This window comes from Canis lupus, chromosome 25, assembly GCF_048164855.1.
Source record: "Canis lupus baileyi chromosome 25, mCanLup2.hap1, whole genome shotgun sequence".
Lineage (NCBI taxonomy): Eukaryota > Metazoa > Chordata > Mammalia > Carnivora > Canidae > Canis > Canis lupus.
In genome coordinates this window covers 21,929,737-21,943,364 of record NC_132862.1, presented here as the reverse complement: position 1 = coordinate 21,943,364, position 13,628 = coordinate 21,929,737, and the positions used below count along the sequence as shown (strand labels likewise).

Here is a 13,628-nt window from a genome sequence, read left to right as displayed (position 1 = left end):
GTGCATTAACAGCTAATGCAGCATTCCCCCAGGAACCTTTTAAAAATCTGCCTGATGTTAGAGTGAAGGGCTTTTTTTCCTTCTGCAACACCCCAATTTTAACATCCTGTGATGTATAGTTGTTTTACATTTTCTTTCATAAATGAGAAGAATTTCAAGGAGTGAGTGACAGGCAAATCTCAACTTGTCAGGGGTGATTTCCCTGCACAGGGCAGCTGGTGAACCTGACTTCTGCATTCATGGAGCTAAATCCTGCACCAGCTGATACACAATTAAGTGTAGCATCATTCAGTCTAGGCTGTCAGAGAAGAAAACACCGAGGCCTCATCATATTTCTGTGCCCAATAAAATAGAATGTATGCTAATGAACAAAAGTGATATAATATGAAGCCACAGGATCATGGAAATTTAGAATGAATGCTTAGATGAGGTTTATCTATTACATCACTCAGGCAGGAGTCCCATTTGCCTAGACATAAGAAACAACATTTATCTATTGCTATGTGACAAACGGCCACAAACTAGCAACTTAAAACAATGCCCATTTATTATCTCACAGTTCCATATGTCGAAAAGTCTGGTGGTTTTGGCTGCATCCTACAAGGCCAAAGTCAGAGTGTCATCTGGGCTGAACTCTCATCTAGATGCTCTGGAGAAGAATCTAGTCTCAAGTGCATTCAGCTTGTTGGCAGAACACAGATCCTTGCTACTGTAGGACAGGAGCCTCCATCTCCTTGATGGCTGTCAGCCCAAGACTGCTCTCAGTTTCTCAAGTTCTTTGAGCCAACAATAGCACACGAAATGTTTCTTGGGTCTTGAATCTCTTTCTCTTCCTCTTCAGCCACTAGGAGGAGAAAGCTTGCTGCTTTTAAGGGCTTATGTGATTAGATCAGATGTACCTAGTTAGGGCACTTGGGTGGCTCAGCCTGTTAGGTGTCTGCCTTTGGCTCAGGCCATGATCCTAAGGTCCTGGGATGAGTCCCACATGGGGATCCCCGATCACTGGAGAGTCTCTTTCTTCCTCTGCCCTTCTCCTCTGCTCGTGATCTCTTTCTCTTTCTCTTTCTCTCTCTCAAATAAATAAATAAAATCTTACAAAAGAAAAGATGTACATGGATAAACTCTTTTAAAAGTTAACTCTGGGGGTACCTGGGTGGCTCAGGGGTTGAGCATCTGCCTTTGGCTCAGGGCATGATCCTGGAATCTCAGGATCGAGCCCCACATCGGGCTCCCTGCATGTAGCCTGCTTCTCCCTCTGCCTATGTCTCTGCCTCTCTCACTGTGTCTCTCAAGAATAAATAAATAAAAGTTTTTAAAAATAATAAAAAATAAAAGTTAACTCTGCCATACAATATACCACTTTTCAATGACTCTTGAGGAACCATTTTAGAATTCTGCCTACTACATCTAGCAAGCAGAATTAATACAAATATTGTCAGACTTGTATCCTCAAGAGATCAAGACATTGTAAGAATAGGCAGAAGCTGTTAGAAATAACACTGAGAATCATGATTAAATTTCTGGACATGGAAGTTTCAAAGTTTAAAAGTTAGACTGAAGTGGTAAAGAGTAGATGTCCTTTGAAGAGAGTTGCAACATTACTTTAGTAATCAATTTTCCTTAATACATGGTTTTAGAAGACACTAAATTCTCCGACCTTGCCTTACAAAAAATAAGAAACGATAGCTGTCCTGCTGACCCCTACATCTTTAATTCAGCAACCCCTTGATATCTGTTCCTTCATTCCCAGCTGATGTCTTTACATTAGCCTTGACTCATATTGCGCTCCATCCCCTGACCTGCTCCCCCCAGTTCCTGAGTCCTTAGCGCCCATTCCTATTTACAGCCTTCTATCACCCATCAGGCTCCACTGGAGCTAACTGCAGTAGCTCTTCCCAACCAGGTCTGCATTGCTTCTGGCCATTATGTAAGCAACCTCCCAGAAGCCATGTCTCTCTGCTAAGCCAAAGGGCCCCTGTGATTGACTTCTCTCAGCATTGCATCACCTACCAAGGAAATCTGCCCTATCCTCAAAGAATCACTGGTTCTTCCCTAGCTAAACGTGTAACTCTTTAATTCCTGTTGTTTGCCATCCGTTCTTATGTACTTGTTCTTCCATTTACGCATGATAAAAATTTATCATCTACTATTTATTTTACTCAATTGCTTATTTAAAATGACCTGTGACTCCTTTACATTTAGATCAATATTCTCTCTTGGATTAGGCACACTTGCAGGTGGGCAAGGTACCAGCAAGTGTTAAAATGCTTTGCGACCTATATGCCCAGTGATGATGATGTTCGTGATGTTGAGATGTTCTGGTTAGACATCCCCAATTTAATGCCTATATATCACCCAGATGCCAAAGCCAAAACCTAAAAAGTTAAGATGAGCCCAGGTTTATAAATGGTAAATTGCCAACCACATTGTTGGAAGTTGAGAAGTTAATAGAAGTTAAGAATTTTGAGATGCCCTTTCCTATTTAACTGGAAAAAGTTGTTCCTAACTAATTTTCTTGTAAGTACATTCCCTGGTCCCTACAAATTCAGAGGCCAATGTCAGAAATCTTTTTTTTTTTCCTGAATATTAAACATGTATATTTTATCTTGATTTTGATTAATTGAAAAATTCATGCAGGTAAAATAAAGTGTTTTTCCTTAGTCACTGCATTCATTTTAAAACAAAGTGTTGACTTATCACAATTTCCTAAGCTAAAATGGCAAGTCTTGTGAAATTTCACTTTTTTAATGAGTAAACTTTATCAAAGCAGAAAACTTTGCTTTGAAAATAAATTTTGAGGGCAGCCCAGGTGGCTCAGCAGTTTGGTGCTGCCTTCAGCCCAGAGTGTGATCTTGGAGACCTGGGATGGAGTCCCACATCAGGCTCCCCACATGGAGCCTGCTTCTCCCTCTGCCTGTGTCTCTGCCTCTCTCTCTATCTCTGTGTGTGTCTCTCATGAATAAATAAATAAAATATTTTTTTTAAAAAAAGAAAGTAAAATTTGAGAATCTAAATGTAAGCATAATTTTATTATTTTCTAAAAATAAAAAATATTCTAAGTATTCTTGGCCGCAGGTTAAAAATTGTTGTTAACATCATTTAAAATGTTTTATTTCTTTTCCCTCCACGTCATTAGAGAAGTCGTCCCTGATTCCAGATAATAAAAGTAAAGCAGTATGGCGATTGAGGGAATCAGTTTCTGATAATATTTCCCAGATCATCATCATCAACTTGGGTAGCAGGCATGGTGGAAGCCCTCAGGAGTAGGAGAGAAGGGTTTTCATTCACCAGCAATGTCATTACCAGACCTTTGCCCTGGACTTCACCCTGCAGAATCCCTGTCCGGTCTTTTTCCTGCCTACTGGATCCAAAATAAAGCTTTGTAGCCAAAATATTCAGTGACAGATGGCTCATTTCATTGTTGTAATGTCACCCTTTGGGTCTCTGAGGGGATGCTTCCAGGAATAGAAAGCAGGACAAATACAGGACTGGACTTAGAATCTAACACAATCAGGGTTTCTCTAGCCACTGATATAATAAAGAACTTCTAAATTCTTTTCATCTAACAACATGAGTGGCCCCTCTTCTCTATATATGGTAATTAGTACAAAGACTGTGGCAGAGATTCAACCCCTCCTCTGACCCTGACAAGTTCAATGATTTTAAGCCTACTCCTCAATTTCCTTATAAGTAAAATGAGCATATAATTGTATTTAGCAAAGACGCAAAAGTAAAAATAAACATGTGAAGCTACATCAAATTAAAAAGCTTCTGCACAGTGAAGAAAGCCATCAACAAAACAAAAATGCAAACTATTGAATGAGAAGATGTTTGTAAATCATATATCCAATAAGGGGTTAATATTGAAGATATATAACTCATACAACTCAACAGGAAAAAAATAATTAGCTTTGGCTAAGAACCAAATAAATGGTAATTAACATTTTCCTCCTTCTCTTTGACTAATCTGGTTTTGTATAAAAAACAAGAGGCACAACATAGGAAACCTATTAATGGAAATGATATTTTATTGATATATTTTTTTAAAGATTGTATTTATTTATTCATGAGAGACACAGAGAGAGAGAGAGAGAGAGAGAGGGAGAGGGAGAGAGGCACAGACACAGGCAGAGGGAGAAGCAGGCTCCATGCAGGGAGCCTGATGTGGGACTCAATTCCGGGTCTCCAGGATCACCCCCTGGGCTGAAGGTGGCGCTAAACCACTGAGCCACCCCAGGCTACCTTATTATACTAATATTCTTAATTCAGAATGGATTTAGACTAAATAAGACTAAAGTCAGCATCTTATTGTGTTATTCTAAAATGGGGATGAGATGGGGACAGTTTCCCACTGAAACAGGACTCAAAAGACAGTTATTTTTTCTACTGTTGAGATCTCTAAGGCTATGGGAGATTGTAACTTAGTTCTGGTCACATCTAAGCACCCTTAATAAAATTTCTTATAGTGCTTATTAGAATTGGTTCTAAATTTCATTTTTTAATTGCTTCCCTTTTTGAGAAAAGGTATGAACTTTTTCCAGCACATGCATTTACAAAGTTATAATTCACCAAGATTCTGGGTTGTTTTTTTATTGTGGTGATGGTTATTTTTCATTTTTTTTCTCTAATTTGGCACATCCTAATCTTTTCCCTAAGGTCTGTATTTATATTGCTATTTTTCAGTTTGTCTTGGTATCATTGGTTCATCATCTGGCACCTGAGGCAACATGGTTTCACCACCATTACCTATACAGCACTACCCTATCTGAATAGATCTCACAACTGCCCTCCTCTGTTTTATGCCTTTGCCCAGGTCTGCTTTCCCATTAATGTTACCTGCTCCTAAAGAATGCCTTGAGGAAGTGATGGTGCTTCACAAGAGTTTTAAAATCTTGACGTTCATTTGAGTTTAGCCACTGTGTATCACTGGATTCCTAGCTTCCTTTCCTCAAGACTTTTTTTTTTTTAAGATTTTAGTTATTTATTTATTCATGAGAGACACACAGAGAGAGAGGCAGAGACATAGGCAGAGGGAGAAGCAGGCTCCACGCAGGGAGCCAGATGTGGGACTCGATCCCAGGTCTCCAGGATCACACCCTGGGCTGAAGGTGGTGCTAAAGTGCCAAGCCACCCGGGCTGGCCCCTCAAGACTTTTTCCAAACTGAGAGTAACACCAGGGGTTCCCTGAGTAGCTCAGCGGTTTAGCGCCTGCCTTCGGCCCAGGGTGTAATCCTGGAGTCCTGGAATCGAGTCCCAGGTCGGGCTCCCTGCATGGAGCCTGCTTCTCCCTCTGCCTGTGTCTCTGCCTCTCTCTCTCTGTGGGTCTCTCATGAATAAATAAAATCTTAAAAAAAAAAAAAAAAAAAAGACTTACACCAAGTTAATCAGATTCATGTTTTCTAAAGCTCAAAAGCTTTCTCTCTAATGATTAATTTGGTCTTGATGACATTTATAGTTAATGATTAAGTTCCAGAATCTTTACATATTTTACTCTTAATTATTACGATAACTTCATGTATTAATAAGTACTATTATCCCCATTTTATAGATGTGGAAACCAAATATCAGGGAATTTAAGTAACTTGCCCAAGAGCCTATAGTAACTGGCTGCCTTTCCCACTAGGCCAATATTTCCCAAAGAGTCCTTTGGAGGACATAATAATTGTTCTCAAATGTATGTATGTATAAAAGTTATCTGACATGTTTATTAAAAATGTATCCCATAGTCCTTCAGGCTCCATCCTCCAGATTCTGATTCAGTGGGTGGACCCAGGCTCTGCCTTTCAACAAACTCTCTGGCAGATTTTGATGCAGGCCATGTGTGCAGCCCCCCAGCTCAGGAGAGATGCAGACTGACTTCATTCCCAGCTATTTACCAGTACTTAATGAAGTACCGCATTTCCTGCTTTTCTTCTCCTTAAAGCCATAAATTAACCAAATTCTGAGATCTACTTTTATAGCAAAACTTAAGCTGACCGGGGTTTTCCAGAATTCAGGTTTTGTTGGGAGGCAGAATCCTAGCCTGAGGATCAAAAAAACTGGTTTCTTTGTTGCTTTCCTTTGCTGACTTCTTGCATGTCATTTGATAAAATAACCTTATTGTGTCTCATTCTTCTCCTCTATAAATGGAATGTGAAAATTCACGTCTACTACTCACTGAAAAGACCTCTAAAGAGGAAAACTGACCGTGGGAGGAGCATGAAAAGCTCCAGGTAAAGAAGCGTTGAGTCCTCAAGTTTCAATTATTCTTTTCTCTAAGCAGAGAATACTGATCTTATTATGGTTGCCATTTATTTCACAAAACACAAGGAATAACGTATTTTGTTGGCATTTGTGAGACTGGCCTACAGTACTTTGTAATGTACAGGTTTTTTGTTCTTAGAAAAGTTATTTTAAGTCTATATAACTCATTTTCTTCATGTGTGAAACTGGAAGACATAATAATATTATCAACTTCATGCAGTGTTATCACTTCATGATTTGCATAAATGAGATTTGATGAATTACTCAGCCCAAATATTTTCATTCTCAATAGCCTAGCTTCCAGCTATTGATAATATCAGTATATTCACGCTTATGTCCCTGTTTTGCAAAAAACAAATATGAGGCTGTCTCTACTCTTAGGAAAGTTCTCTGAAGCAGATGAGAGAATCTAATCTGATACTGAAAACAACAGATTTGGTGGGATTTTCACAATGGGGAAAAAGAGAGAAAAGCCAGAAAAGGTATATAATATGACCCTAGCTTTTAAAAATGATTTTAAAACAATTACCAATTCCTCAATAGCTTTGTATATATCCATTAAACACACATATAAAATATGTGTATATATATTTATATAATACATAATTTACTAAATATACACACATCATTAATATAAGATGTTTTGGAGAGAGAATAAAGAAAATAAAGTAATAAAGAAAAGGAAGGAAACAAGAAAGAAACATTCTTAAAACATATTTTAAAAATACATGGATGTCCATGATTTAAAAAAACATTTGTAAAAAAATAAATAAATAAATAAAAATAAATAAATAAAAAAATAAAAAAGCATTTGTGATTATGATCCCACCTAAGTAAATTTGCATTTGTGGGTATGTATAGAGATGAGATACATAACAACAGACAAAACACCAACGGGGGCTATTTCAAGGTAATGAGATTTAAGTGATCTTAACTCTTCGTCTGTATTATTAGACTATTTTTTATGATGACATGTTATTTATAATAACTGGAAACATTTTACAGATGACAGACTGTGTCAAAATATTTATTATTGTACCTGATGTATTGTTTAATTTTGTCTTTTCAAGTGATCTCTAAAAGGTATGAATTATTTTGAAATGAGAAAAATGATATTCTTCAGAGATGTATTCCCAGTAGTAACAAACTGCAGTGGAAAAAAGATATTCTTAGTAGAAGGCCAAGGCTATTTTAGGTACCCAAATAAGGCAAAGTATACAATGAGCTGGTTTTGCCAGAACAAATTCAGCCACTCTTCTTTTTATTTTTTCTTTTCCTTCTGTAGATGTTTTGAATTATTTAAATCTTGGATTTGTTGAAAGAATCTATTTTTTTCAATCTTTACAGTATGTTTTTACTTATGTTTTCAACTCCTTATTATTTTCTACAACTCCACATGTCCCAAGCTGAACTCATTATTTCCTTTCTGCCTCAACTTACTTCTCTTCCTGTCTCCTTTTTTTAAGAGGTATATGATCACCTTCATCAAAGTCACCCAAACTGGATATCTGGGATCCACCTTGGATTCCTCCCTCAGTATCCAAAGAGTCAGTCATTTCTATAGATACCATATCCATCAGATCTCTCCTTATTACATCTCTTCTCCATAGCAATTGTCATTGGTCCTACCCAGATTGCAGCAATTATCTTTAAAATAGTCCCCTATCTCCACTTAGAAAATTTGATCAAGCAGGAGAATGTCTAAATTTCTACGTTAGGCAAACAGATGTGACTTGTTTACCTATCTTCCCCTCCTTCAATGAAACAATCTCTTCAAAACATGCTGTCTTGAGGACTGTCAGTCACAATATTCTCATCCTGCATATTACAAGCCAGGCAGTGAGAGCTTCATTCCCTTAGGCTTAATGACTGGTTCAGGGATGGGTTTATAAGTAAGGTCAGACAATCTGTCCCATTATTTCTCTGCTAAAAATAGAAGAAAAACTCTCTCTTGCTTTTGGCAAATTACAGATTAATAAACTGTGATAGTAAGAAATAAAATAATAATAAAAAATAATCTCTTCTGTTAAGACTTATTTCCTTGAAACTTTCTAGGAGGCCATGTTCAAACAGTGTAAAGACATAGAGCAAGCCAATTCTTTTATTTGTCCTATGAGTAAGCAAAAAGTTTCATCTGGTTGGGAACCAAGTCCAATTTTAAAAAGGTAGCCAGATTAGTAGTGATTTATGATGATTTCTACTGTATTATCAGTGTAGTCATTCTTAAAATTAATTACAATTTCTAATTTCAATGAGGTTATAAATATCTATATTTATCATCCCACATTAGAGGATTGTCATAGCAATTGTCTATTTTTTGTTCTAACTTTTTATTGATTAATAATATGCATAAAGAGTGCACAAAGTATAGAGCTTAGTAAATGTTCACAATTGAATATAACTTTGCTACTATACATTTTTATGCACATAAATAAATTTTAAGATATCTAGAGTCAGGGCCATGTTTTCATTTTTCTCAACACCTGATTCAATCCCAGGCCTATTGGCAATGCCCACTATTGATGTCACTGTATTTTACCTGCCAGACATTTTATACTTGAAAGTCATCAGGTAAAAGGATAGAAAGGATAAATGCAGGACATTTATTTAACAATATTTCTGTCAATAGCTAACAATTATCAAATGCTTATAGGTACTATTATTATCTCAGTTTTACAGATTAGGAAACTGGTAGATGGAGATATAAAAAGTGACTGAGATCAAATAGCCAGTAAATTGAAGAGTGAGACCCCAAGAAAAAATTCAAGTTAAACCATTGAGTCCTTCCACTATGATAATTACTTTTTTTCATTGAGATGATAAAAACTTAACAATCTTTCTAAAGAGCAAGAGACAGGGATCCCTGGGTGGCACAGCGGTTTGGCGCCTGCCTTTGGCCCAGGGCGCGATCCGGGATCGAATCCCACGTCGGGCTCCCAGTGCATGGAGCCTGCTTCTCCCTCTGCCTGTGTCTCTGCCTCTCTCTCTCTCTGTGACTATCATAAATAAATAAAAATTTAAAAAAAAAAAAAAAAAGCAAGAGACAATGCACTTTACTTTAGTAAACATTAACAATGATTCTGTCTTGAAGGAAGAAAGCAGTTGAGTGAACTCTAAGCATCTAAAATTCTGCAAAAAAGACAAGCAAGAGCACATGTTATAATTTAAGACTTACTTTTTTTTTAAGATTTTATTTATTTATTCATGAAAGACACAGAGAGAGAGAGGCAGAGACACAGGCAGAGGGAGAAGCAGGCTCCATGCAGGGAGCCCGACGTGGGACTTGATCCCGGGTCTCCAGGATCATGCCCTGAGCCAAAGGCAGATGCTCAACTGCCGAACTACCCAGGCATCCCAAGACTTACTTTTTTATTATACCTATCTTCCATTTCTTCCTGGATCCAAATCACCTCTGCAGCACTGGCTTCTTTTCCATATTGCTGCTTATTTGGAACCTCTGGAATCCTCAATTTGGGCTCTCTTCCTGATGGGTGGTATGATGCTTCTGAGTGGGCAGACTGTCTCTCATCTCTTGAAATGCCTATACATTTTATTATAAGACAATAAATGAGAAGGTCAAATTGTCCTTGAAGCCATTGAGAAAATCCCAACCAAAACCCCACAAAATCACATTTACTCAAATTGCTTAAGATGAAGAAATTCTTCAGATTCTTTAAGATATGTTAGAAATGGAGAGCATGGTCCAAGATGGTAGCACAAAGACCCTGAACATACTTCCTCCTATGGACATGCCAAATCTACAACTACATATGGATTAATTCCCTCTTTAAAAATGTGATAACTAGCTGAACACCTTCCTCCACAACAAGGCATAAAAGGTCTAGGAGAAGGGTAGGGAGAAAGAGGAATAGGAGAGGAAGTCTAACCAAAACTTACACATGGCAGCATAAACTAGGGAGGGATCTCATGGACCAGAACCTCTCCTTGAAAAGTGAAGGGTTTATGCCCCACATTGGGCCCCTCAGCCTTGGGACCTGCACCAGAGAGGAGGCATGAAAAATGTCTGGCTTTTGAAATCAATGGGGCTTTTATCCAGGGGACCCAGGGGACCCAGGGGACTGTGGGAATCTGAGATACTCCTTTTGAGGGGCTCCTGTGTAAACTCACTCATTCCAAGAAGCAGGGCAAAGGCACCACAGTTTGAGAAGTGACTGGATTATTTGTAAGGGTAACTAAGTTGCTAATTTTAAAACATCTGTCACAGGTGCATTAATTAGTTGGGATTTTCCTTGGGGGCAAAGCACTGGAAAGTGACATTGCTTTTTTTTTTTTTTTAAAGATTTTATTTATTTATTCATGAAAGACACAGAGTGAGAGACAGAGGCAGAGACATAGGCAGAGGGAGAAGCAGGCTCCATGCAGGGAGCCCGAAGTGGGACTAGATCCCAGATCCCGGGATCACGACCTGAACTGAAGGCAGGCGCCCAACCACCGAGCCACCCAGGCATCCCGAAAGTGACATTTTTTGCACTCTTTCTGTCTTGTTAACATAGGCAGGCACACATGGACACAACCTTAATAAAGCTATAGCCTTGCCTTGCTCCCAGAGGTCATCCCAATCCTCACTAAAGCCATAGGCACACTGTACTCTTAGTGCTCTTCCCTGGCATTACTAATACTGCAGGCATACCTGCTCCCAACACTTTTTCCTGGACTCAATAAAGTCACAGGCAACCACAGCCTTATTAAAGCCAGTGGGAGTGCAGTTCACATGGAGAAGGCCTCTTGATTGTCTGGCTCTGGTAGTCAAGGGACTTGTGCTTTTGGACCTCAAGGGTCTATAACAGTAAGACAGACAAATCTGGGCAGCAGACAGTACACTAAAATAACACCCCCAGTCTGTACATGAAAAAGGCCCACTTAATTGTCCTGGAGCTTCACCCTGAGGTGAAACCTGAGGATTCAGGTTTGCCACTGATCTAAAGGCTACAGAGCTGTTCTTAGGGAATATAGGCAGGGACATACTATGTACACACCTTCCCTTGGCCTCACCAGAGCTCACTGGTACCTCTCAGAAAGGTGTTTAACCACTTGCTAAAGCCCCAATTCTTGCAAATGTTTCTCAGGGGACACCTCCAGATCTTTTATCTAGGGATCAGCAGGATCTATGATTGCGATACCTCACAATAACCCCAAAGCAAAAACTTAAAATACATACACAAAAGATAATGAGATAGGAATCTAAAGTAATACTAAAATTCATAAAACCGCAAAAGAAGAAAGAGAAGAAAGGAACACAAAGGAACTACAAAACCTCTAGAAAGCAATGAACAAAATGGCAACAAGTACATACCTATCAACAATTACTTTAAATGTAAATGGACTAAATTCTCCAAAGATTGAGAGTAACTGAATGGATAACAAAAATAAAAACAAAACAAAACAAAGCAAAACAAAAACAAGACTCATTATTTTCCCACAACAGACTGACATCCCATCTAAAACACACACACAATGAAAGTAAAAGGATGGAAAAATGATTTTCCACACAAATGGAAATAAAAACAAAGGTAATATATGACAAACCCACAGCAAACATCATACTTAACAGTGGAAAGCTGAAAGCTTTGTCTAAAATCAGAAATAAGACAAGGATGCCCATTTTCACCACTTTTATTCACTTTTTTTGGAAGCCCTAGCCATGGCAATTAGGTAAGAAAAAGGAATAAAAACATCCAAATAGAAAAGAAAGAAATAAAACTATCACTATTTGCAGATGACATCATTCTATCTATAGAAAACCCTGAGGATTCCACTAAATAACTCTTAAACTAATAAATAAGTTCAGTAAAGTTACAGGACATAAAATTAGTATATTAAAATTGGTTGTACCTATATACTATAACAGAAATTTATCAGGAAGAAAATTTTAAAAAAACATTCCATTTGCACTAGCATTAAAAAGAATACAATACCTAGGAATAAAATTAACCAAGGAGGTGAAATACCTGTAGACTGAAAATTATATAACAATGACAAAATAAATTGAAGATACAAATAAATACAAAGATATTTCCTGTTCATAAATTGGAAGAATTAATATTGTTAAAATGTCCAGATTACCAAAGCAATCTACAAATTTAATGCAATCTCTATCAAAATTCCAATGACATTTTTTTCACAGAACTTGAACAAATACTTCTAAAATTTGTATGGAAACATTAAAGACCCCAAATAGCCAAAGCAATCTTGAGAAAGAATAAAAGTGGAGGTATCATGCTCTCTGATTTCAAACTATACTGCAAAGCTATAGTAATCAAAACAGTATGGTATTGGCATAACCAATACATAGATCAATGGGACAGAAAAGAGAATTCAGAAACAGATCCACACATATATAGTCAATTAATCTATGACAAAGAAGGCAAAAATATACAATGAGGAAAGGACAGTCTCTTCAATAAATGGTTTTAGGAAAACCAGACAATCACAGGCAAAGGAATGAAAGTGGACTGCTATCTCACACTATACACAAAATAAACTCAAAATAGATTAAAGACTTAAATATAAAATCTGAAACAAGAAAATATATGCAGCAAACTCTTTGACATTAGTCTTAGCAATATTTTTTTTTTTTTGATCTGGCTTCTCAGGTAAGAACTACAAAAGCAAACAAAACAAAACAAAACAAAACCAAAAACAAATAGGACTACATCAGACTAAAAGGCTTCTGTACAGTGAAGGAAATCACCAATAAAATAAAAAGGTAACATTCTGAATGGGAGAAAATATTTACAAATCACATATCAGGTAAGGGGCTAATATCCAAAATATATAAAGAACTCAATAACAAAAAACCTGAACAGTCTGATTTAAAAATGGGTAAATAATTTGAATAGATATTTTTCCAAAGAAGACATACATAGATGGCCAATAGGCACATGAAAAGATGTTCAATATCACTAATAATCAGGGAAATGCAAATCAAAATCACAATGAGGTATCACTTCAAACTTGTTAGAATGGCTGTTATCAAAAACACAAGTAATAATAAGTGTTGGTAAGGATGTAGAGAAAAGAGATTCCTTATTCACTGTTGGTGGGAATATAAATTGGTGCCACCACTATGGAAAACAATATGAAGATTCCTCAAAAAATTAAAAATAGAACTACCATATGGTCCAGCAACACCACGTCTGGGTATTTACCCAAAGAAAATTTAAAAACTAATTTGAGAAGATACATGTTTACTGCAACATTATTTACAAAAGCTTCCCAAAACCATTTGTTGAAGAGGCTATCTTTTTTCCATTGGATTTTTTTTCCTGCTTTGTTAAAGATTAGGTTCATTTCTGGGTTTTCTCTTCTGTTCTATTGATCTATGTGTCTGTTTTTAAGCCAGTACCATATTGTCTCGATGATTA

General features: G+C 37.2%; 1 long non-coding RNA gene across 2 annotated transcripts in view; it reads right to left on the bottom strand.

Annotated features, from left to right (window-relative positions):
* The window catches only part of LOC140617350 (uncharacterized), a 174,507-nt gene that overhangs the window by 60,013 nt on the left and 100,866 nt on the right, over positions 1–13,628 (bottom strand). Inside the window, exons 2-3 of one of the 2 annotated variants that reach the window (XR_012017600.1) lie at positions 9,609–9,784; positions 530–844 (exon numbers count right to left, since the gene is read on the bottom strand). This is a non-coding gene — a long non-coding RNA (uncharacterized lncRNA). Of the gene's footprint in view, positions 1–529; positions 845–9,608; positions 9,785–13,628 lie in introns of those variants that run through there. The other variant, XR_012017601.1, reaches the window with a different exon arrangement.